The following is a 27334-nucleotide window of genomic DNA, read 5'->3' as shown; positions in this document are numbered from 1 at the left end:
CTGGTCCCTTTGCAGAAAAACAGCCCCAAAGCATGATGTTTCCACCCCCATGTTTCACAGTAGGTCCCCCCATGTGGTTCTGGGATTTTTGCTCAGCGTTCTTGTGATCATTTTGACCCCACGGGGTGAGATCTTGTGTTTAGCCCCAGATCGAGGGAGATAATCAGTGGTCTTGTATGTCTTCCATTTTCTAATAATTGCTCCCACAGTTGATTTCTTCACACCAAGCTGCTTACCTATTGCAGATTCAGTCTTCCCAGCATGGTGCAGGCCTACAATTTTGTTTCTGGTGTCCTTATTACAGGCCTCTCATCTTTTTAAGTGGGAGAACTTGCACAATTGGTGGCTGACTAAATACTTTTTTGCCCCACTGTAAATACATGTTGGCAATAATTGATCGATGAGATTTTACATTAATGTTTTAATTACTTAATGACCTTTGTACTAGTTCCCCTATTCTTTATCAAGTAACATTTTAGATTAGATTTCGATTTTATTTATTATTAAACATATTTATTAGGGATGCTCTGATCGCCAATTTTGGGGCCAGAATCAGTATCGGCCAATACCGATGACCGATCCGATCGAATGGGTGGGGCCTATGGGGATCTTCCATTTAAAGTGATGTTTAAAACTCAGTTAATGGGGCTCATTCACTGGAGCTTCCACAAATATCTCTCTCTCTCTCTGAGTGACCCGGCAGTGAAGAATAAACATATGTGTAACTAGTTTAGCTTGTTCCAGAGGTAGATCAAATAGATAAGTTAGTTAGGTCTAACTCTTAGTGTGTGTTTCGCTCACCGGTCCGTCACAGCGGGTGGAGCTGCAGGATTTCTGCTTCACACACGTTGCATACCGCCATTTTATTGTCCTTTTCGGACACCTTAAAATACTGCCAGACTGGTGAAGCCATTTTGGCGGGCTTGTTTTGCCACGCACAGAGAAAAGTGTCATGTATTTTTAAGTCATCATTTTACATCATGCGATCGGCTCTCGCGGTCGGCATTTTTAGAGAGCCCGATCGATCGGTAGAGAGTGAGTATCGACCGATATCGATCGGTGGCCGATCGATTGGAGCATCCCTAATATGTATTCATTGATTTCTTTATGAATTATTCTCCCGCAATTTGAATTAATCAAAAGTATTTGTTTTCATTTGCTTTTACAAATTTAAAAAGAAAAGGTGAATGAAGAAGCACATTAAAACCAAAGTATCAATGTATGTCACATTTAACCAACTAGTGGCATATTATTCAATGTTGTAGTGCCGGGAGATCGGAGGCGGTGCATCGAAGGTGTAATGGCAATTTCCTTTCCTATGTCCTATATATTTTTGCCGTTACTTTCACAGAAGTGCTGAAGAGTGATCCAGACGCAGACACAAACAGATGAGTTTCCGGTCCATTGTTGTAGTTTATAATGAGGTTTTATTCAGCTTTACATACCAGGGTTAATTGTACAGTTCTAATTGTTGTGATGAGCATCTGCCGGGCTGGTGGAATCGGTATGCTCTCTTCCTTCTGTGTCCCTCCCTCTCCTGTCACCTATGACCTCTTTATATACACCCGGTGCAGCTAAACCCCGCCACCCAGTGTTCATAAATAATATTGCACTATACATATAACTTAAATAAACAACAACACCCATAAAATGGCTCCTACAGAAGGTATGTAGCTGGCTTTAATGAGCAGCAGAAACAGACATCTTGAAGACAAGAGAAAGAAACCAGGAGGGCACACAATATATAAATAACCACATATATGTCCGTGCGGAAACAATACCCCCAACCTGTAGTTCCATGTATGAATTATGTGTCAGTGTGTTAACCCTCTGGAGTCGGTGGACGCGCCGGTGCGTCCAGGTGCGCATAATGTTACGTAATTAATCATATATTTTTGATTATAAGGAGTAGAAACATGATTCAGATATCCACGGAATCGCTGGAAGGGTAGCTTTCCAGCAATATCTCCTGTGAGACTGTAACCAGGGCACAGCAGCCAATATGGCCGCTCAAAGCAGCTTGACTTTACACTGTGTGGGATTGGTAGATTCGTGTGTCCATCAAGGAAATCTCAGCCGGCAGCCATCATGGTCTGAAATGACCAATGGACATCGAGAAATCACTAAGGACCTACCCACCAAGTAAAAAAAACATAAACCACGTGTCTCCCATCAGTTTACGTCTATGAGGAGAGAGGGAGAGAGAAAATGGCTAAAAAAAGTTGCCGACTTCACTCGAGATTTTTTTCGCTAGCAGCAGTGAAGATAGAGCCTCAGAACCTGAAGTCTTCGACTCTTCTGAAGAAGAAGAACACAAAGACAACAACAAGGATCCATTTGGACATGGGTAAGTGTAAATATTACAGTAATAGTGTACTGGCAATGTGTGGGGAATACCGTGAAAATGAACAATAGGTTTATTGATATATATTTGTTATCGATAGTCATGAACTTTTTCTTGGGACAAAATAGACTCCATTAGCAAACGTTTACTCTGTGTTAACGTTATTTTGGTGTGTAAAAGTGAGATTACATGTGTAGATGATTAAATTAATCATTTATTCGTCCCAACGGAGACATTTACAGTGACATGTTTTTGCCATCGATTATTTTATCATACTGTTCTGTACAGATGAGACTGTCATAGATTTATATATGTGTGCCTGTTATTATTTTACCGTCCTGTACAGATGAGGCTTTGTAATCAGATGTAGCCTATGTATATGTGTGTCTGTGATTTTATACTGAATGTAAAGTAACTGGAAATACCTGTGTGTGTGTGTGTGTGTGTGTGTGTGTGTGTGTGTGTGAGAGAGAGAGAGAGAGAGAGAGAGATCGAGAGAGACTCCTTTTCCAACCTCCCAAACTTTCTTTTTATGTGTGCATTGTTATTTGTGCTTGAGCAACATTTTACTTGAACTTTATTTCAATGAAATTAGTTGTAATTATTGTCCTACATTTGTATTTGTTTATCCAGCAGCCACAACATCCATCTGTGCCGGCCCCCCCAGGTCAAGATCTACTGTGGCTCAAGGGCCTTCACTAGAGCCATCACCACCAAGGACCAGCAGACCAGCATCACTACAGCTGCCTCCACCTCCATCTGCGGCTGCCACCAGGTCAAGATACACCTCAGCACAAAGGCTCCACCACAGCCATCACCTTCAACCCAGCCAGCAAGGAGGTCTCGTGGAGGTCTCGTGGAGGTCTCGTATAGCACTTGTACACCCCACCTACACAGCAGCCCATGCACCATCACCCCCACCTACACAGCAGCCAGACCCACTGTCTTGGAAGACAGACAAAGACCTTGACACTGTCTTGACATTTATAATGAATAGTTGGTTGAAAGTTCTGATGTTCAATATTGTAAATAGTGAGATTTTCCAGTTTCTTATATTTATAATGAATTGTTGGTTGAAAAAAAAGGTTGAATGCTCAATTAGTATTTGTACACATCACATGAACCTTGGTATGTAATATGAAGTCATTATTCTGTCCTGATGTATCTCAGTCCCTGCTGTGGTGAAAGTAGAGTGATAAACACTTGTTTTACTCAAAATTCGAATTCAATTTTTTTCATTTTAGACATGAATTACACATTTATGTAATTCAAATATTTCACTGCTTTTGTGATCCTAAGACTTTGGTAACCAAATCTAAAACACCAAAACATTTCGATCACATGAGTAAATTTGTGTTTTCACAAGAGTTTAAGATTTCCCGAAAATCAGATGTAACATTTTAAGCTTTTGAGCTACTTATCTCATCAAACAGTGCTCTAAGGTGAGTAATTTGCATATATAGCAATACCAGAGATTGTCCTGAAGATTTTGATATTTAACACATGTGGTGCCATGTTAGAAGAAATACATTTAAAAGGGGATTTAAGAAAACATCAACAATTCGAGAAAATACCCTTAGACTCCAGAGGGTTAATAAGTGATCACTACACAGTATGTATTTTTATAAATATATTTATTTTGGTAGTTTTGCTCTTCCGTAATACATTTTAATTATTATAATAAAGTACATGTGTCTAATAATACTTACATACTTTTACTTAAGATATGAATGCAGTACTTTAACTTGTAATGGAGTATTTTCACAGATCTACTACCTGCAGCAAGTGCTGATAAAGGGTCTAAAGTATTATTAATGTGATAATAAAGTGCTACTGGAGAGTGTAAAGTGTTAATTAAGGGTAAAGGGAACATACCTGCTCTGTGTATCCGAAGCTGAGGCTGTAAAACAGCGTCCAGTAGCTTCTGGAGTCTCTTGTTCTCCTCTTTGGAAAGAAACAGCTCCTCCTCGAGCTCTGCTATTGTTTGTTCAAGCAGAGCAAATATCTCTTCATTAGCAGCAGTGACTCGCTGCTTCTTCAACGACAGCAGCATTTGGACTTTACTCATGTTTCCTAGATCACCTTTTCCTGCAGACTCCGTTAAACACACCGTTTCTCTCTGCATCAAACTCTCAATCTGACTAGTGTTGCTAACGTGTTTCCAGCTAGCATGCTAAGCTAGCTCCTGTAGTCCGAGGTAAACGCTCCAGAAGAAAGAGCACACAGTCCATTCGGAGGTTTATCCAGACACACAGACGATGGATCAGGAGAGCTGGAGCTCACACACACTTTCTCATGAACACAGAGAGAGAGAACCGTAGCGACGATACGCTGTATGGATCCAGGTTCTTCTTCTTCTTCTTCTCTTGGTTTTTGGCGGATTGCAAACAGCTTTAAGGTGCATACCGCCACCTACTGTACAAGAGAGTGTATCACCATATCATCCTATCACCACTTGTGGAATTATACCATTGTGTTGTTCACGTTGTTTTAAATGATTCCAATCAATCCTTTTTCACTCAAATACTTAATAAAGGCACCCCCACCTTCTGTTCCCAGTGTCCCCATCAGGCTCCACTCCCTTCCTGGTAGCTCTTACCCCCTCACCTTCTGTTCCCAGTGTCCCCATTACATTACATTACATGTCACTTGTTACATGACGCTTTTATCCAAAGCGACTTACATACTCAGTACTGTGGGCAATCCCCACAGGAGCAATTTGGGGTGAAGTGTCTTGCCCAGGGACACAACGACATGCTGACTGCAGCAGGGTTTGAACCTGTGACCCCCTGATCCGAACACCCATCAGGCTTCACTCCCTTCCTGCCTCTCTGACTCTGTCTCTTAGTTGTTCCCTCTCTGTTTTGTACATGTTACAGTGTAATATGATGCGTTCCACATTTTCTTTCACTCCACACCCCCTGCATTCTTCAACTTTTCTTTTTCCCATTATAAACATTGTTCCATTTAATCCTGTATGATCCAATCTGAGTGATCTCCTTCTGTCTGTTCCTTTTTTGTATAGATCTTTGTTATGTCTGATTTATGATCTTCCTCCCACCTTTTATGCCATAGTTTTGTTGAACAGCATTCCAACTAAATTTGTATTATTATTCCGCCGAGATTTTGGCCCTCTTCTCCTACCGCATTGAACATCGCAGAAACTCCGTTGAAACATCAAAACGTTCAGCTCGTCGGGAATCGATGGCTATTACTTTTCTCATTCATAACTTTCATAATTCCAGAGATACATCCCATAATTCATCACATTTTTAACATTGAAGTCAATGGAGAAAATCTTCAGACTTCAACAAATCTTCATGCGCCTTCAACTGCTAACTGTTCATTCATACTTTCACTCAGAAATCTCATTCCAACTTTATAATGTTCCACATCGTTCTGACATTATTCGTGTAGAACAACTTTTAAATCTGATTCTTACTTTTAGAGATATTAAACATTGTTCAGACCTTGGTACAGAGGTTTTCTTCAGATTTTAACATTAACTAGAGTGCGTGATGTCACAGAGGGTAGGAAATCTTGAAATTTGCCATCATATTTTTTTTTAAACTGCCATATTTCCCAAACCCTACATTCCTGAGACATCATTGTTCATGACAAACATAGCAAAACATCTCGTTGCTTGAAAAATGACAAATAATTAAGCAAAAAATAATTAAACAAAATGCCTCTTGAGGGCATACAGTGACAACAACTTTCAACATGCCTCCATTAAAGCCAGTGGCGCCAGCAGGGGGGGGGCAGGGGGGCCATGGACACCCTGATATATTTGTTGGCCCACACACCGCCTCGCCAGTCACGTATGTGCAGTAGTTTATCTGATATTTAACAACAAATACACAGCCAGCGAGTCGCTTGATTTGAGCTTCCAATGCTCATACTGCAGCCCCTCCCACTCCCTCTGCTACCATGGTAACACTGATACTCGGCGCAGCACTCTGATACTCGCGCGCACCACTCTGAGATTCGCACAGACAGCAGCAGGTTGCAGCAAAATGTTTCTTTCTACTGACTGGACTGGAGTTGACAAAAATCCAGCAGACTTCTAAAAGGTAAGTCATATTCGTTCGTTGCCTGTTAAGCCCCACAACACTTTAGGCTTTAGTGTGTTAGCTTTAGGTAGCAAAAAACGGAGATATGCTTACCTTTAGCTGTTATTCTGATCAAAAATTGTGTTCAATGCCACTCAAATGAGAAAAACGCTGGAAGACCTGGAAAACAGGCTCGGGGCTCAGTAAAGGCTGGCTTGACTTTAGGTATAATTCGTCTGTAAACATAATAATAATATTTCTCTAAACTAGAGGGAAAATACGAACTATTCCCACAGAGGGTTACAGGCAGGAGAACATGAAGGGCTGGTGCCCCTCACTCAAAATGAGATATTGCCTTACGCACTACATTATAAATCAGTAAAGTCACTCAAGAATAAATAAATAAAAACTGATTCTTGAAACAGTTGTAAAAACCCTACAACTTCTTCATCCAAGCTCTCAATCAGTGTTATGTTATTTAGTTTGCAGCTTATGCCTTAAAACCATAGACTGTATATATAAATGGACGTAGGGTCCGTGACGTCACCCATAGGATTCTGCAGAGTTGCCGTGAAGCCCTTAGTAGGCGGAGTCGGCCACTAACGGCTCGACAGTGACGTCAGTGTCTAACTCCCGCCTTCTCCCGCCTGCTCCAAATAAGGGCAAAGAGGCGGTGCTGAGGCGGAGCCGAGGCGCGACAGGGCGGGACCTGCTGCCACCGAGCGTGACGTTCCAGACCTAGCTCAGGCTAAGAAGCTAAGCTAACATGCTCTCAGTATTAAGCTAACAACCTATGCTAACAACAGTCTATGCTAACAACCCAGCTTGCGGTCACTGCTCCTCGTTCCCGGCATATTCTGAAGGTAAGATACCCTGTAACTTTTGATTTCAGATGGTTGACATTACACACAAACATACTATACATATATGTATATATACATGTGTGCACAATTGTAGATAAACAGCACACAGTATATACATATATATATATATATAAACTGTGTGCTGTTAATCTGTTTTTTGAGGTTTTGCTCTCTTGTTACTTTTAACCATACAGGTGTGATTTCATAGTTATTTTGCATGTTATTGTCAAAGGAACAAAATGAGAAACCCTTTATAATTCATTTGATATTCCTCATTATCTGAAGCATTTGTTACTCTCATTTATTTTCCTCCCATAGTGACTGTATGGATAATCGGAGACAGCTATGTCCGGCGTGGAGCCCAGAGAGCTACAGAGACCATCAGCAGCAACCTTGGCCTCGACCTGAGGGTGTGCTGGTTCGGTTGGGGTGGACTGCGCTGGAGAGGTGTCCTCCCTTTCTTTTCCTACTCCCTGCGAGGAAGAGCAGTCCCGGATGTCCTCCTCATCCACTGTGGCGGAAATGACTTGGGGGATGTGCCCAGTGTTCAGTTGCTGAACCAGATGAAGGAGGACCTGGACCAGCTTCACCATCGGCACCCTGGCATGAAGATCATGCTCTCCCAGAGGCGCCGGTGGAGGGCTGGTGCAAATCCTGTCAAAATGGACAAGGCCCGGAAGTTTGTTAACAGTGTTATGGCTACTTTTGTTCATAGCCTAAATGGTGCCATTGTTGACCACTCCAACATTAGACATGACAGTCCTGGGCTGTTTTTTTTTCCCTAGGGGAAATTATATATTTTTTAAGTCACTAGCCAATTGCCTGAAAGACCACCTCCAAAGACTGTGAACTGCTTAGTCAGTATCACTGTCTTTGGATTTGGCCTTTAGAGTATGTATTCTAAGGCCCTTGCTAAGCCCAGACTGTCATGGCTTGAGTTAGATATTACATCTGTAGCCATAACACTGTTGACATGGCTGCTCTTCCTCTTCCCCACATCCCACCCCCCCCTCTTCCCCCAATGGACTCTGTAGCTCTCCAGGCCCATGCTGGGCATGGCTGTCTGTCAAACCTTTTATTTTGTATTTGTTATGATGTTTTTTGTTATTTTATTTGTTAAAATAATTCTGTATTTATGTAAATATTGAAAATAAATACATTCATATTTTCACTTCTGTTGTCTACTGCTTACTGAAAATGTTAGCTATCACATCCAAATGGGACTATCAAATGAAAGGATAAGCTTACCATACAATACAGAACACATTACACATTAAGGCTCAAATATTTTCCCAAGCCGGAGCAGTCTGAAAAGAGTCCCAAGTTTAACAAAACAAAATCTTGACAATGAATACTACGCTGTCATTTATCAGTGACAATGCAAACAACAAGAAGGTCTCCCCTAATCCCATGTATATTGGCATCAACTATGTCATAAGCCTACCATAGCATGTAATTATGAAGTGCAATACCTACAGGGTCGTAACGTCACAGAAGATAATACCTTTTAGAGAGTTTTGAAATTGTTCAGTATGCAGATAAATATTTGTTTTACAATAGAAACATTTTTCTCCATAAATGTTCCCACGTGTTGTGAGCATCAACTTTAAATCTTTTGTCAACAAATAAAAAACATCTTAATTTCCTTTAGGACAACATTTTGTTTATAACACCACTACATTAACAATAAGCATAGGAAAATGATAAATGTCAACATTTAAGATTGTGCTTTTACTCTTTATTTAATCAGATCTATTTCACATTGAAAGTTACATCTTGCATTTTATGAAAAGTAAAGGTTTCTAATCATTTTATGACTCAAGTACACTAGCAAATAAATTAAAGATGTGCAACAACTGTATCAGTAATTAAAATGATATAACTTATGTACAGGCTTGGGAGGGCTACTTGCCAAAAACACAACCAGTAACTTCATGTGAGTATCAAGATATAAAAGTAATGTAACGTGATAACTTTCTTTTTCTTTTGGATTACCTCAATATCAAATGCAATGCAAATAAACACAGGAGAGAAGGAATATGAATATGATTTGTTTACTGAAATGTATAATATAATACCATAAAGCAGATTCAGGCAGTAGGTGTAGATTCACAATTAAAGTATTAGCCTACAGAACAGTACCGCTTCCAGAGAAGAGATACCATTTGATCATTTTACAACAACCACTATATGCTCTTTTTAGGTTTTGAATAAGATTGTAATCCTGAGTTTCCCTATTATTAAAAAAAGTTAAACTAATCCGATTACATCTTTTCCTATGCTAAGGATTACACTTTCCTTTTTTTCTATACGATCTTGATTCGTGTTAGATGTAATCCATTACTGCCTAAGCCAATACAAGTCATAACTTTTGGAAAATGGTCTCAAGTTATAAATGATGCCTTCAATCTCTTTCACGTGGAGAAGACATCCCATTGGCCGAGGCGTTGCAACTTCCCTCAAGCGTCCTACATGAAAGAAAGATCACATGTTAAAAACGTGTGCACAAACTATTCAGTATGACCCGTCTTAGTTTAAAGCCCACTCACCACGACAAGGTGCAGGTCAGGAATGGGAACATATAAGACGGGACAAAAATGCAAAATAAACTGAAAAGCATGGACACAGGACATGGACAAACAAAAAATAAAAATGAGACAAACACACACAACAAAGTCTGCACACAATGCTAAAAACCAGTGCAGAAGGGTCAAGAAGAAAAAACAGGTTAAGGCAGTTGTCAAAATCTTGAAAGATAGAGCTAAGATAAATGTTCGATAACAATGTAATAGGAACGTGAATTTGATGAACAATCAAAAAGAGGTAAACAATGAACAAAAGAACACTGATACATTCCAAAAGTATGTTTTTACAGTTATAAACGACCTATATCAGAAAATATAATATCACATGCCAAAAGTTACTTAGCCTTTCGTCAAAACAGCAATCGAAGAAAGAAATATGTTTTTTATAAAAGTTTTACATTTTATAGATATTTTTTTTTTTTTATTTTGCATTGAACTGATCCTTAACTTGGACAAACACATCAAGAAACCATAGCATACAAATGAATATTTGAATAAGCATATGTTTAACAAATCAATATGAGATTAGGCCCCGTTCATGCAGACTCTAAGACATATTGAACAGTTTTCCATATGCTTACTCGTTTGGCAATGAACAGTTGTTTAACTTTGACACACAACTTATGAAACTATCTACAAAAACATGAATATGGAGGACGTGCAAATGTGGTTTATGGATCACAGATCAATATAAACTTAGGCCCCATTCATGCAGGCTCTAAGATATACTGAACAGTTGAGGTAGGCAATATGTTAAGGCTCTTTGAACAATTTAGTATGATACATTCCGATGGTTATGTCTTTGAGTAGCATCCCGGCTTGGGTTTGAGAGTATTTTACAGTTGGGCCCCGTTCATGCAGACTCCAACTGATAATCGCAATAAACACTGCAAACACTGCAAACAACAAACCAATAATTTAATATATATTATATAGATGTATAATTATATTTACAGATATTTACAAATATGTACACACAAGTATAGACAAACACAGATAATAAACAGTTGTGCCCCGTTCATGCAGACTCCAACTGATAATCACAGTAAACACTGCAAACAACAAACCAATAATTTAATATATATTATATAGATGTATAATTATATTTACAAATATGTACACACAAGTATAGACAAACACAGATAATAAACAGTTGGGCCCCGTTCATGCAGACTCCAACTAATAATCAGGTTCACACAATACCCACACTGCAGTGCCACAAATACGTTGAAATTACCCAGAATATTTAACAGTAGACATTGAAAGTTACTCAGGCCCCTTTCATGCGGGCTCCAAGCAACATATACAATGTTTTCCAAAGAGAGTAAGGCTTGCCACTAGCCATGTTCCTTGTTCTAGGTCCGTAAATTACAAAAAAGGTATTAATTGGCCATGACACGTAAAACACAAACCAATAACTTAATATATACGATATAGATATATGCATACACAATTTTTGACAAACACAGATAATAAACGTACACCTGCAAAACACAGAAATGGCCAACAACCTTTTTTTTAGTCTCCGTAAAAATGGATTCATTTGGTCAGTTTTCTACGGACTACTTTTCCTTCTTTAATCTTATCCGTCTGCCGTCTTGCTATATGATTTAATCTGACTTTGCAGTACAAGGCAGAAGCCATCTTTACCAGAACATGGACATGGTTAGCTTCAACACACATGTCAAACATGTGGTTGTGCAGCTGTGGGAAGAGATTTTTCTCAGAACACTCAGAAAGCACCTGATGGACAATTGCCGCTGTTGTTCCTCTTCCCTGTGGAGCCTTTCCCTCATTGGCATTTAGAAGCCGCTGAAAAACATCTTTCGGTAACTTGACACACTGAAGTGATGCCTGGTGATGGTTTCTGTAGGCCACCTCTGTTCTTCAAAGTTACAAATGGATGCACAGAGTCAGCTGATGTCAGTTAGGGCTGTGGCGATACACTAATCTCACGATACGATACGATGCACGATATTCAGCCAACGATACGATATATATCACGATATTCAGCCAACGATAGATTCGATACGATTCGATATAATTCGATACACTTATATCATTTTCTGAAAGATTTTAAAGGGACAGTGTGATTTTGGTGACATCTTGTGAGTGTTCCATTGACTTGGATTGAATTAATTCAACTGAAAACTGAAAGCATCAATTATACATATATGGCTCTGACAGAGCGTCTCCAGCTTGCAAATGCTGGACAAAATGAATCAAAAGATGTGGTGAGAAAATTAGTTTCATTTATTGAAACAGTGCAAACTGTAGCTGTAAAGTGCAGTATCACGATAGACAATGGAGAATGAAAAGGTGCAGCAGGTGGCGGAACACGGGGGATTTGAATGAGACTTGTTAGAAATTAAAATCAATGTTTTGATGGCATAAAGTACCATAAACATACCGTCAGTTTAAATGCTGTTTTATACTGAAAACCCAGAAGTTGTTGTGCACACCCCAGTTGTTGAGCTTTTATTCTGAAAATCCTTCATCTCCGGTTAGCATTTAGCATGTGGCTAATATACAATTTCCTATAGAAGTGAATTTAGTAGCGATATGACACGGAGTGTTGCACACCGAAACCTACTGATTTCAACACTACAACTAAAGACGTCGAGATATTATTATTGCTGAATATTAAATGAAGGTACAGTTTATTTGAATACGTTTGTTTACAGACGTGGGTAGCATGAGACAACATTCGGAACTACCGGAAATGATACCAGCCGTGAGGTATTTTTGGAGTATTGATTACAGCGTTTAAAATGTATTAAATGAAAAGTCATGAAAGAGATAAGGAGGAGAAAAGGCGTGTTTAGTTATATATTTAATGTGCAATGTCTGAATCCTCTGTAATGCGCAACAACGAACATTGGAGACGTGGAGGGCCGATCCCCAGCAGCACCAACCCGCCCACAGGGAGGATTCAGCAGAGGATATTTAACAGCTGGAAAGGTGGAGCTCGCTCTCTTCCCTTCGCTCACGAGAGCCAGAACACAGCTGTTTTTCTGACTGAATCATCTTCTGCTTGTAACATTACCGCGCTTTTTATTAATTAAAGTATACATTTGAACATTCTCAGAGACTCAATTAGTCTCCTTTTTAAAGCTTCTCTCCTGGACGCGAGTATAACGAACACAGTTATCAGACTTAATGTATCGATACCCGCGGCTGAAATATCGATACTTTCTCGGAAAACTAAATATCGATATATATCGCAAGATCGATTAAATTGCACAGCCCTAATGTCAGTGCATGTGAGCAAGGCATGCAGGTGACCTTCTGTTCTATCTGTTTGACAATGAAGCCTGCGATGTATGAGATCGCTGCTTCTTTGTACTCAGATAGATGGTTAACGTCAGGAAGGTTAGCAAGGGTGTCATCCTCAGTCAAAATCTCTTCCACTGGCTCAATACCCAACCTGCGTGCCATGTTGATATTTGCCGGTGTTGAGTCAAGGATGGTTGTGTTGTCACGAAGAAGACAGTTACCTGTGCCTTTTTTCACCTGGTGCCTTACAAGGAGACGCTTGTATGCCCCTCGGAACTGCCTGACATTGGGGTTGTTGTTGTAACCTCCATGCGCTCTGATTGCAGAGAAAAACAGCTCCAAATGATCCTGACTTAGCTTGTAGGTCAGAAGGTATCGACAGGGGGCAGCTGGCTGCTCTACCAGGTCTTCGTAGATGCCAATAACACTTCTCCCACAAGCAATGAAACCACAGATGGGTGTTTTCTTCTGTGTGGCATGTAAAGGAACAAGTTTGTTGTCCTTTCCTTTCATTTTAAGCCCACGGAGAAGGGACTCAGCTTCTAATAGAATACCTATGGCACGGTGTTTAGTTGCTGGCTTGATGGGTGCTTTGTGTCCTCTTCCGAGTGGGTTTCGGCTGTTAAGGACGTCAAAGGCTGCATCAATTGTGCGCAGGAACTGAACTGTGGCTGCACTTCCAGTAAACTGAGGATACTTAAGCTCCTTTTCTGAATATTCAAGGGCATCTGCCACACTGCTGCTAAATAGTTGGGCTGCAAGATTGACCTTCATTTTCTGATTTCTCCACTGGATGTGGGCCATTTTTAGTTTGTTGCCAAGACGCAAGCCCTCCTTCTCCTGCAGCTTGTGGAGCTCCTCGATGTACTTCCACATTATCTGCTGGCCATCTTCTCTTACCAGAACCCCAACTGTTGAGAAGACATTTCGAAGAAGCTTGAGCATATGACATGGATCAAGGATCACATAGATCTTTTGTGTGTGATCCTCAGGATGGAGAAAAAATGATCTCATGTCAAAAATGTCCAATTTGGCACCAAGCTCCCTTATCATGGCAAAGTGTTGGGAGGGTCCATCGCATGTCAAGAGATAACCCTTACTCCAATTGCACGAAGCCTAACAAGGCTCTCTCGGATACTTTCAGCATTATCGGAGCACGCAGTGGAAGCTTGGATGAAACACAGCAGACTTCTCAACAATGAACACCCGCAACTTGGAAGACATAAAGTTGGGTTTTATGCGTTCTAATATTGCAATGCAAACCCATGATGTAATGACAGTAATTCAGAATAATTGAGTCATTGAATGCTCATTTCAGTAGATTTAATCAAACAAAACATAAACATATTGGACATGGCCTCAAGACTGTAACCTCTTCACATTCTGTTGAAATAGTCAATTACTAGCCTTATCTCACACATTGCTGTTTTGAATCTCTAATATGTGGATGACAGTTGAACTGCATGATGTAACATGTACGCCATCTGCTGGAAAGAAGACGTATTGCTCTGTTGGTGTTGTTTAGACAACAAAAACAGAGTGAAGCTCTCATTTCACCAACAATCTTTGAGTACAGACACCGTCCTGCAGAGAGCACACAACCCAACAGCACGTTGTTGGTCTAGCATCCCTTTACAAACGTTTGCATTAAGACACTAAGACTAGCTGGTCCCTTGTAAAGGTCAGTCCACCTTAAATGAGCAGTGGGTGATCAGCAGGTGAAAGGCAGGACACGGGAACTTGGTCCTGAGGAGATGTGACGATTATTAAACAAGAAATAGTCGAGTCAAGGGGTCGAAGAAATAAACATTTGTGATTATTAGTGAATGGGTTGCAGGTGGGTGAAAACAGGCGTAGGGAGTAACGTATTACATGTAACGAATTACATGTAACGACATTAGGATACAAAATAGACAAATGTATTCCCTTACCAACACACTTGATCTTTTTAAACGATTACGCCATTTAAATCTTTTGTCACAAACTTTGCGGATCTATTGTTCCTCTCCTGTGTGGATTCTCATGTGTATCTTTAAATGTCCACTATGTGAAAAAGCTTTCTTACAGACTGAGCAGGTGAATGGTTTCTCTCCTGTGTGGACTCTCATGTGTGACTTTAAACTTCCACTCCGTGAAAAAACGTTCTTACAGACTGAGCAGGTGAATGCTTTCTCTCCTGTGTGGATTCTCATGTGTTCCTTTAAACTTACACTCAGTGAAAAACCTTTCTTACAGACTGAGCAGGTGAATGCTTTCTCTCCTGTGTGGACTCTCATGTGTGACTTTAACCTTCCACTCAGTGAAAAAGCTTTCTTACAGACTGAGCATGAATGGTTTCTCTCCTGTGTGGATTCTCATGTGGTCCTTTAAACTTACCTTCTGTGAAAAAGCTTTCTTACAGACTGAGCAGGTGAATGGTTTCTCTCCTGTGTGGATTCTCATGTGTGTCTTTAACTTTGCACTCCGTGGAAAAGCTTTCTTACAGACTGAGCAGCTGTGTGTCATCTCTCCTGTGTGGATTATCATGTGGTCCTTTAAACTTCCATTCAGTGAAAAAGCTTTGTTACAGACTGTACAGGTGAATGGTTTCTCTCCTGTGTGGACTCTCATGTGTATCTTTAAACTTCCATTCAGTGAAAAAGCTTTCTTACAGACTGAGCAGCTGAATGGTTTCTCTCCTGTGTGGATTCTCAAGTGTGCCTTTAAACCTCGACTCAGTGAAAAAGCTTTCTTACAGACTGAGCAGCTGAATGGTTTCTTTTCAGCACTACATTGTGGTTCACTGACAGATTCATGTCTATTTTTCAGTGAGTTTAAGCCTGATGCCGGTTCTCTGGTCTCTTTCCAATCAGCACTGTCTTCAGTGTCAGATTCAGAAGAGTCTCCAGCGTCAGGTTCAGAAGAGTCTGCAGTGTGGTCCTCAGTCTTTGGTTGTAAACTGCTCTCTGGATCTGAGTTTCTGGCTGGTTCTGGTCCTTGACAGTCATCTCCATCAGCCTCTGTTTCCATGTGTTCAGTTTGTCTTTGATGAGGCTGAGAGGACTGAGGTTTCTCTTCATCATCTTCACTCTTCACAGGGACAGGAGTGAAAGTGGACTTGGTGATATCAGCCTCCTCCAGCTCCTGAAGCTGCTCTCCCTCCTGTTCCTGCTTAATGTGTGGGGGGGGCTCTGGGTCCTCCTGGTCCAGACTGGTGCTCCACTCCTGCTGGTCAGGGAGAAGCTCTTCTTTAACCACCACCAGCTGCTGGACGTCTGCAGGAAACAGGAAACACAGTCAGAACAAACTGTTAAGTGTTAGCATTTAAAACCCTCATCACCATTACAATGGGAGACATTTTGCAGCCCTAATTAATGCCTTTGTTTTTATATTTTCACATTATCTTTCTTAGTCCCACCTATTGTGTATATTTGTTGGCACAAGTCACCTCATGTAGCCCAGCCCCTTTCCACTTCCAGTTAAAAATGTAAAAGGGTTTATTCTTCTGGCGTAGCACTAGCCGCAATGTAAACAATGAATTTGTATTTGGGATCGTTCACAGATACACTACTCCTACAATATAGAATGAAAATACTCTGTTACAAATTAAAATCCTGCATTCAAACCTTATTTAAGTAAAACACTCTTGGCTTCTCTCAGTCAGCTTCATGAGGTCGTCACCTGGAATGGTTTTTAATTAACACGTGTGCCTTGTCAAGAGACAATGTGTGGAATGACTTGCCTTCTGAATGTGTTTGAGACCATCAGTTTGTTGTGCAGAGGTAGAGTTAGTGCACAGTGGAAAGCCCTATTTGACTGCTGTTGTAATCCATATTATAGCAAGAACGACTCAACTCAGTAAAGAGAAGCGACCGTCCATCATCACTTTAAGAAATGAAGGCCAGTCGATCCGGAAAATGTCAAGAACTTTGAATGTATCCTCAAGTGCAGTCGCAAAAACCATGGAACGCTATGATGAGACTGGCTGTCACGAGGACCCCCCGGGAAAGGAAGAGCAAGAGTTACCTCTGCTCAGAGGATAAAACATCAGAGTTACCAGCCTCAGAAACCGCAAATCAAAGCACCTCAGATTAGAGGCCACATAAAGATCACAGAGCTCAAGTAGCAGACAATCTCAACATCCACTGTTCAGAGGACACTGCGTGAATCAGGCCTTCAAGGTCCAATTTCTGCATAGATCCACTACTGAGGATGAACAACAAGAAGAAGAGAATTGTTTGGGCCAAGAAACACAAGGATTGGACATTGGAAATATATATATATTAGTGCTGTCAAAATTATCGCGTTAACGGCGGCAATTCATTTTTTGAATTAATTGCGTTAAAATATTTAACGCATTTAACGCATGTGCAGAATGGCCCGCCGCATACGTTCCACCAGTGGCAGCTCCAGGGTATGGCTGGGGTAGGCTACACCCATACCAAGAAATGGCTTAGCCCCACCATGAAAAATGATGTTAAAGTAAGCAAAAATAAAGTCTGCCAACTCGCGGAGTAAATTGCACAGACAGCAGTTAGTAAGATTGATTTCAGTAGCCACGGTTTTGAAAACTTTTGTCACGTAGTGATCGTCTTCTCAATAGAACATCTTTGATAACGGCGTGGTGTTGTTGCAGGAAGTCCCGACGGAGAATACTTTTGCTGTAGTACAGGGCAGAGCCATATAATAGTAATAATATGGCTCTGGTACAGGGGTGCACATAACTGGTACGCAGGTTATGTGCGTAATCTGAAATGCGTACCGTCACTTGTGTCACAAAGCGCATTTGCGTACCGACGTACTTGTGAAGCTTTTACAGAAGGCGGTTAGATCACCGGACGACAGAGTCGGTCTCCGTGTGCACAGACAGGGCTGCTGTTAACGTCGGTCTGTACAACGGAACTGTGCCAAAACTACGCCAACCGGCTGCGGAGGGAGACTTCCCCCCTTCACTGGAGAACTGCGCTGAAACAGCTGATCACAACGTTCACACTCTGTGGTCACGAAGTACTCCACTAGCCCCCCCCCTCTGTCGACTTTCCTGAAGTACTCCCCCGTTGATAGAAATGAACACGTAATGAATTCAGACCCCACGGTTTGATGATTGATAGGTGTGTGGGTTGTCTTTCATTTTGACATTCAGAAAAATGTTATAATAAACATAGATACTGTATGTTAAATGGATATATCCGCCTTCTTACATTTATCTTTCCATTCCCAACAATATACATAAATAAATGGCATATTTTGGACACAGTTCGAATGGTGATTAATCATGATTAATACATTTTTAAACTGTGATTAATCTGATTAAAAATTGTAATCGTTTGACAGCCCTAATATATATATATATATATATTTTTTTACCCCACTGTATATATATATATATATATACAGTGGGGTAAAAAAGTATTTAGTCAGCCACCAATTGTGCATGTTCTCCCAATTCAAAATATGAGAGGCCTGTAATTTTCATCCAAGGCACACCTCAACTATGAGACAAAATGAGAAAAGAAAAAAGAAAAAAAAAAAAAAATGCAGAAAATCACATTCTCTGATTTTTAAAGAATTTATTTGCAAATGATGGTAGAAAATAAGTATTTGGTCAATAACAAAAGTTCATCTCAATACTTTGTTATATATGTGACGGCCTCAAAGCCTGTGTGAAAGGTGTGTTACAGGTCTTACGGTGGGGTGGAGCTGAAGAGGCCAATCAGCGCGATCGCGGACACCTGGCCGGCGCCGAGGTGCTATTATGCCCAGCTGCCCGGAGTCACAGGGCAGCCCTGACTCTCTCCAAGTCGACCACAGGAGGAGTAACACGGCGATCCTCTCCCCTCGTCCATCCATGATGTACATTATACTGAACAATCGCAATAAATGTGCCGTGGCTTTTGGAAACTCGTGTACGTCTTGTCCTCTTTCCGTTGTGGCCTACGAGCCGGTCATAACATATACCCTTTCAACTACCTCCAAAGATTTTCTATGGGGTTGAGATCTGGAGACTGGCTAGGCCACTCCAGGACCTTGAAATGCTTCTTACGAAGCCACTCCTTTGTTGCCCAGCGGTGTGTTTGGGATCATTGTCATGCTGAAAGACCCAGCCATGTTTCATCTTCAATGCCCTTGCTGATGGAAGGAGGTTGTACCTCAAAATCTCACGATACATGGCCCCATTCATTCTTTCCCTTGCACGGATCAGTCGTCCTGGTCCCTTTGCAGAAAAACAGCCCCAAAGCATGATGTTTCCACCCCCATGTTTCACAGTAGGTCCCCCCATGTGGTTCTGGGATTTTTGCTCACTGTTCTTGTGATCATTTTGACCCCACGGGGTGAGATCTTGCGTGTAGCCCCAGATCGAGGGAGATAATCAGTGGTCTTGTATGTCTTCCATTTTCTAATAATTGCTCCCACAGTTGATTTCTTCACACCAAGCTGCTTTCCTATTGCAGATTCAGTCTTCACAGCCTGGTGCAGGCCTACATTTTGTTTCTGGTGTCCTTATTACAGGCCTCTCTCATCTTTTTAAGTGAGAGAACTTGCACAATTGGTGGCTGACTAAATACTTTTTTGCCCCACTGTAAATACATGTTGGCAATAATTGATCGATGAGATTTTACATTAATGTTTTAATTACTTAATGACCTTTGTACTAGTTCCCCTATTCTTTATCAAGTAACATTTTAGATTAGATTTAGATTTTATTTATTATTAAACATATTTATTAGGGATGCTCCGATCGCCAATTTTGGGGCCAGAATCAGTATCTGCCAATACCGATGAGCATCCGATCGAATGGGCGGGGCCTATGGGGATCTTCCATTTAAAGTGATGTTTAAAACTCAGTTAATGGGGCTCATTCACTGGAGCTTCCACAAATCTCTCTCTCTCTCTCTGTGTGTGACCCGACAGTGAAGAATAAACATATGTGTAACTAGTTTAGCTTGTTCCAGAGGTAGATCAAATAGCTAAGTTAGTTAGGTCTAACTCTTAGTGTGTGTTTCGCTCACCGGTCCGTCACAGCGGGTGGAGCTGCAGGATTTCTGCTTCACACACGCTGCATACCGCCATTTTATTGTCCTTTTCGGACACCTTAAAATGCTGCCAGACTGGTGAAGCCATTTTGGCGAGCTTGTTTTGCCACGCACAGAGAAAAGTGTCATGTATGTTTAAGTCATCATTTTACATCATGCGATCAGCTCTCGCGATCGGCATTTTTAGAGAGCCCCATCGATCGGTGAGTGAGTATCGGCCAATATCGATCGGCCAATATCGATCGGTGGCCGATCGATTGGAGCATCCCAAATATTTATTCATTGATTTCTTTATGAATTATTCTCCCGCAATTTGTATTAATCAAAAGTATTTGTTTTTATTTGCTTTTACACATTTAAAAAGAAAAGGTGAATAAAGACGCACATTAAAACCAAAGTATCAATGTATGTCACATTTAACCAACTAGTGGCATATTATTCAATGTTGTAGTGCCGGGAGATAGGAGTCGGAGGTGGTGCATTGAAGGTATGTATGCTGGCTTTAATGCGCAGCAGAAACGGACATCTTGAAGACAAGAGAAAGAAACCAGGGCCCTTTCTCATTTCATCAAATCCCCCTCCTCGACTCCTCTGTCCTCCGGTAGTGACCCGGAAATGAATTTTAGCGCGCCATGTTGAAGGACATCCCATTTCTCTAAATGCACGTCGAGGACCGAGCATCGAGCATCGAGGAGGCTCTCTGGAGGAGCTCTAACCGAGGATACACTGATGGGTCCTCCATGGTCCTCCACGGCTCCTTCGCGGATGCATTTCCGGGAACAGAGATGTTTCAAAGAGTCGTGACGCACGGCCGGACTTATCTCAGCCAATGACAGCTCTGCATGCATCCCCTGGATATTATTTTAGAAACTGCTTTCATCGCGACGCGATGTTTACAGAGAGAACAGCTGTGAGGTCCTTGCAGAAAGCAGAGCAGTGTGTATAATATATATCGCTCAGTATAACAGGCCTACTCTCTTTATTTGCTGTAGTTTAGTAGATATCTACAAACAAAGAGTCGATATTTTTCTAAAACCATTTAGTGCTTCACAATAAAATACACAACGGCTGTAGCCTGTTTTAGGAGCTGTATGCGTGTGTGTGTGTGTGTGTGTGTGTGTGTGTGTGTGTGTGTGTGTGTGTGTGTGTGTGTGTGTGTGTGTGTGTGTGTGTGTGTGTGTGTGTGTGTGTGTGTGTGTGTGTTACAGTGTGTAGGTGTGTGTGGTACAGTGTGTGCGTCGATGCAGCGGACAGACAGGTCTGTTGGTTTGGTGTCCTCTGCTTACTTTTAATACTTGTAAATACAACTTTTGGCCCGTAATTTATTTTCCTCATTGTAGCGACCAGAGAGAGGGGGGGGGGATATATCCAGTCTCTGATAGTGTTACGAGTTATGAGAGTGCTCTGTTTGATTCTGAAATTGTATTTATTTATATAAATATATACACATATATATGTGTGTGTGCGTGTCCGCATCTGTAGCCTGTTATTGTCTCATTATACCGCACTGTGAATGAATCAAAGTAAATATATAAGTCGTCATGAACACAGCTGTCCATCAGACAGAGGCTGCTGTGCCTTCTGTCATCATTAATGGACGTCTCTTTAAAATGACCTCTCAGAGGAGAGGAGTTCTCATTTCTCTAACCGCCTGCTGCTTCCCCTCCTCTCTCCTCGGTTCCCCTCCTCGGCTCCTCCGCTCGCATCTCCTGTGGGTGGGACTAAGTATCGAGGATAGGAGTCGAGGAGGGGAGTCGAGGAGGGGAGTTCGAGAAATGAGAAAGGGCCCAGGAGGGCACACAATATATAAATAACCACATATATGTCCGTGCGGAAACAATAATATATAATAAGAGTGTAAAGTGTTAATGAAGGGTAAAGGGAACAGACCTGCTCTGTGGATCCGAAGCTGAGGCTGTAAAACAGCGTCCGGTAGTTTCTGGAGTCTCTTGTTCTCCTCTTTGGAAAGAAACAGCTCCTCCTCGAGCTCTGCTATTGTTTGTTCAAACAGAGCAAATATCTCTTCAGCAGCAGCAGTGAGTCGCTGCTTCTTCAACGACAGCAGCATTTGGACTTTACTCATGTTTCCTAGATCACCTTTTCCTGCAGACTCCGTTAAACACACCGTTTCTCTCTGCATCAAACTCTCAATCTGACTAGTGTTGCTAACGTGTTTCCAGCTAGCATGCTAAGCTAGCTCCTGTAGTCCGAGGTAAACGCTCCAGAAAAAAGAGCACACAGTCCATTCGGAGGTTTATCCACACACACAGATGATGGATCAGTAGAGCTGGAGCTCACACACACTTTCTCAGGAACACACAGAGAGAGAGAACCGTAGCAACGAGACGCCAAGTGGATCCAGTTTCTTCTTCTTCTTGGTTTTTGGCGGATTGCAAACAGCTTTAAGGTGCATACCGCCACCTACTGTACAAGAGTGTGTATCACCATATCATCCTATCAGCACTTGTGGAATTATACCATTGTGTTGTTCACGTTGTTTTAAATGATTCCAATCAATCATTTTTCACTCAAATACTTAATAATGGCTTTCCTGGTAGCTCTTACCCCCTCACCTTCTGTTCCCAGTGTCCCCATCAGGCTCCACTCCCTTCCTGCCTCTCTGACTCTGTCTCTTAGTTGTTCCCTCTCTGTTTTGTACATGTTACAGTGTAATATGATGCGTTCCACATTTTCTTTCACTCCACACCCCCTGCATTCTTCAACTTTGCTTTTTCCCATTATAAACATTGTTCCATTTAATCCTGCATGATCCAATCTGAGTGATCTCCTCCTGTCTGTTCCTTTTTTGTATAGATCTTTGTTATGTCTGATTTCTGATCTTCCTCCCACCTTTTCTGCCATATTTTTGTTGAACAGCATTCCAACTAAATTTTTATTATTATTCCGCCGGGAATTTGGCCCTCTTCTCCTACCGCATTGAACATCGCAGAAACTCCGTTGAAACATCAAAACGTTCAGCTCGGTCGGGAATCGATGGCTATTACTTTTCTCATTCATAACTTTCATAATTCCAGAGATACATCCCATAATTCATCACATTTTTAACATTGAAGACAATAGAGAAAATCTTCAGACTTCAACAAATCTTCATGCGACTTCAACTGCTAACTGTTCATTCATACTTTCACTCAGAAACCTCATTCCAACTTTACAATGTTACACATCGTTCTGACATTATTCGTGTAGAACAACTTTTAAATCTGATTCTTACTTTAGAGATATTAAACATTGTTCAGACCTTGGTACAGAGGTTTTCTTCAGATTTTAACATTAACTAGAGTGCGTGATGTCACAGAGGGTAGGAAATCTTGAAATTTGCCATCATATTTTTTTTTAAACTGCCATATTTCCCAAACCCTACATTCCTGAGACATCATTGTTCATGACAAACATAGCAAAACATCTCGTTGCTTGAAAAATGACAAATAATTAAGCAAAGATAATTAAACAAAATGCCTCTTGAGGGCATGAAGTGACAACAACTTTCAACATGCCTCCATTAAAGCCAGTGGCGCCAGCAGGGGGGGGCAGGGGGGGCCATGGACACCCTGATATATTTGTTGGCCCACACACCGCCCCGCCAGTCACGTATGTGCAGTAGTTTATCTGATATTTAACAACAAATACACAGCCAGCGAGTCGCTTGATTTGAGCTTCCAATGCTCATACTGCAGCCCCTCCCACTCCCTCTGCTACCATGGTAACACTGATACTCGGCGCACCACTCTGATACTCGCGCGCACCACTCTGAGATTTGCACAGACAGCAGCAGGTTGCAGCAAAACGTTTCTTTCTACTGACTGGACTGGAGTTGACAAAAATCCAGCAGACTTCTAAAAGGTAAGTCATATTCGTTCGTTGCCTGTTAAGCCCCACAACACTTTAGGCTTTAGTGTGTTAGCTTTAGGTAGCAAAAAACGGAGATATGCTTACCTTTAGCTGTTATTCTGATCAAAAATTGTGTTCAATGCCACTCAAATGAGAAAAACGCTGGAAGACCTGGAAAACAGGCTCGGGGCTCAGTAAAGGAGAACATGAAGGGCTGGTGCCCCTCACTCAAAATGAGATATTGCCTTACGCACTACATTATAAATCAGTAAAGTCACTCAAGAATAAATAAATAAAAACTGATTCTTGAAACAGTTGTAAAAACCCTACAACTTCTTCATCCAAGCTCTCAATCAGTGTTATGTTATTTAATTTGCAGCTTATGCCTTAAAACAGATACTTCAGACCGATTATAAAATGGTGTTTATGAGAAAAATGTAATCTGACTCCATATATCACATAATTGTTTGACTAAAAACTACACTTCCACTAACAATAAATGAAGTTCCCCTTTAAACACAGCCCCGGTCTTCTGACGGGGTCTATCTATGTACTGGCTGATAAATGTTGGGCCAGTCTCTGTCGCTCTGTCACTGTTCTCCCGCTAACAGTCACTCTCTAGTTCTGCTGGGTTCTTGTTGACTTCTTCACTGATTTGAGACAAGCGATCCTATCGAACACCTCCCTTTGTAGCCAGACTTCACGACAGCAGAATCGAGTTTCTGTTTTTAGGTCTCAACAGCTTCATGTCAGGTGTATCGTCGCCCCTTGAACTGCAGTCGGTGTAAACAGGAGGACTTGGTAAGGATCCTCCGTCTTGGGAGAGTACTAGGTTTCCGTCTTCATAATTTGGGTGGAAACCCATCGTCTTCACCTCACTAGCTGTGTGGACACAATAGTTTTCACTCGTAATCTCTATCCTTCTCATAATTACAAAAATAGTCTGCTAAATGTTCTACTATGTTTTAATCTTCTACTACTAATCTGTGGATGCTTTATATGTAAATTAAAATATGCTACTCGCTATCTTTTAAATGACATTCAACCTCTCCTTCCTGTGGCTCAATGTAGCTGGATTTCAAAATACCCTTCTGGGCTGAAGATGCATCACCTGGTGGTCTGGCCCTCTGAGCTTCCTCATTGTTATGGTTGATACCAGACTGTCAGTGGCATTTGGTTCATGTTTGGAAATCCTGTTCCTCTTTGACATCCCTGAGACCCCCTGCCTCTGTCGTAGTCATGGAAAACTCCCCTGGGGTAACTGCTTGGAGGGCCGTTGTGTGGTGCTTGTGGTGGGTATTGCATTAGTAGTTGCGGACAATCTCTGGACCAATGGTCCATTTGGTCGCAATTGCAACATCCCTCAAACCGGAAACCTCTTCCTCTTCTTTGTCGGTTCTGCATCTGAATCTCTGGCACTACTCGAGTTTGAACTGTTGGAGGTGTCTGGACTGCCTTCGCTGGTTCTTCCTGAGCTTGAACTGTTGGAGGTGTCTGTCATTTCTTCTCTGGTTCTATGGCCATCTTTGAAAACTTCTCCTCCCTTCTCCTTGTCATGTTCCTACAAGCTTCGGTGTCTTTCTCAGCTACCTGTATCTTCAGAAGTCTCAGTTGTAGTGCTTCCATTTCTTCATCATTTTCCCTTTTTGCTGCCTGGTATTTCATATCGTGGTGAATGAGATGTTGTCTCCATTCTTCAATGGGTTTAGTGTCTAATCCCACCTCATCTTCCAGGCATGCCTGCACTGATCAGGGAAGGGCTTTAATGACCGCATTCTTCCACAACATTTCGACAGCTCAGGAAACGTCATGTCATTCTCCAGTGCAGTCCTCCCACACTCCTTCACATCTCTTCAGGAAGGCATGCATGTCTTCCCCCGGTTCTTTTCTCAGGCTGTTGAGAGCCTGTAAACTGTGTGTTGTCGGGTAGATGTGACAAATAGCAGCCCAATACCTCGACCTGATTTTATTGAACGAAATGTCATCTGGAGAGTTGGCGCATTTGGCTTCGAAATCTACTGCTCTTGCCTCCAGTCGTCATTCAATCCGTTCGAGCAGGGCCCTCATGTCTCCCAAGCACAGGTGGTCTTGGGCTGTGTATCTCTCTAGATCATTCACCCACTTCTGACCTCCTTTCGTGAGTGGAGGTAGTTTTCCCACTAATGCTTCCATGTCCCTGTGAGTCCATGGTTGGTATTGCAATCCTCCTTCTCCAGCCGCTATCACCGGTAGTATGAGTCTTGTGCAGTACTTGAGTCTTCCAGCTTTAGTTACTGTTGTTGTGTCTGGAGAACCTTCTTCCTCTCTTCGTTTGAGTTCTACCTTCAGTTGGTTGACTTACCTCTTACCTCATACTCCAAGTCTTTGACACGTGTAGCTGTGGGGAGACCGTCCAACTCCAATACTTCTCCTAAAACACCACAATTGGGGCTTGTATTGAGGGTTGAAATAAAGGGTATTCTTCCGTCATGTAGGGAAGAGGCGCATCAGTCAAGCTTGGATGGAGCTTTGAAATTTGGAAAACTGGAGCTTCTTCTGTCTTTTTTATCTTCCTTTGCCGTGAGCTCTGCTCCTTGAACCACATTCATGCTATTTGTCGATCCTTGGCTGACATATTTCAGATGGAGTGTCAGAATTGTAACTGTTGTTTTCCTTTTTTCAACTTTTCTCATAGCGTGTTTAGCAGGTCCATACCAAGGGGGTTGTCCAGCTTTCTCCCATGCTTCTTGCTGTTTTAGGTATTCTCCATCCTCATATTCAACTACAGCTTTTCTATGGGCTTTTGTTGGTCCAGGTTGATCGTCAGCTGGAATCAATCCTCTTGTTTTCCACCGTTTCAAAAATTCCTCTAGTTGTTTCCATATCTTCTGTCTATCATTCGGATTTGTTGTAGCATCTGATCTGATGTATACCTTTTCCTTGATGTCTGCAGTTGACCCTGGCACTGCGGGTGCTTTTAACTTAGTTTATTTTGGTGACATATTCTTAAGTAGTTGGATATGGTTATTAAGTTTATCAAAGATGAATCACTAATCTACTGAATAGTACCTTCGTTCCTGATAAATAATATCCTATGTCATCCGAACTTAACTTTAAAATCTGGGAATCTTTTTTTTTTTTTTTTTTAAATATATCTTTTTTTTAAGTTAAAGGTTGTTGTTTTTTTTTAGTTAATACACTTTTTTTTCTTTTTTTTAAAAAGTTGTATATATCTTTTTTTAAGTTTAAGGTTTTTTGTTTTTTTTTCAGCTTAAGGTTTTTATAAAAAATTAATAAATTAAATTAAACAAATAAAAAGTGTACAGTGTGTGTTTTGACTTTGAGATATGAAAATTAAAATATGGTGAAAATC

General features: G+C 41.3%; 1 pseudogene; it reads right to left on the bottom strand.

Annotated features, from left to right (window-relative positions):
- Positions 1-14479: 14479 nt before the first annotated feature.
- LOC117461021 (zinc finger protein 501-like) lies at positions 14480-16331 on the bottom strand (annotated as a pseudogene).
- Positions 16332-27334: the final 11003 nt, after the last annotated feature.

Source organism: Pseudochaenichthys georgianus, chromosome 16 (genome assembly GCF_902827115.2).
Source record: "Pseudochaenichthys georgianus chromosome 16, fPseGeo1.2, whole genome shotgun sequence".
Lineage (NCBI taxonomy): Eukaryota > Metazoa > Chordata > Actinopteri > Perciformes > Channichthyidae > Pseudochaenichthys > Pseudochaenichthys georgianus.
The sequence above is the reverse complement of the archived record's forward strand: the minus strand, read 5'-3'. Positions and strand labels throughout refer to the sequence as shown.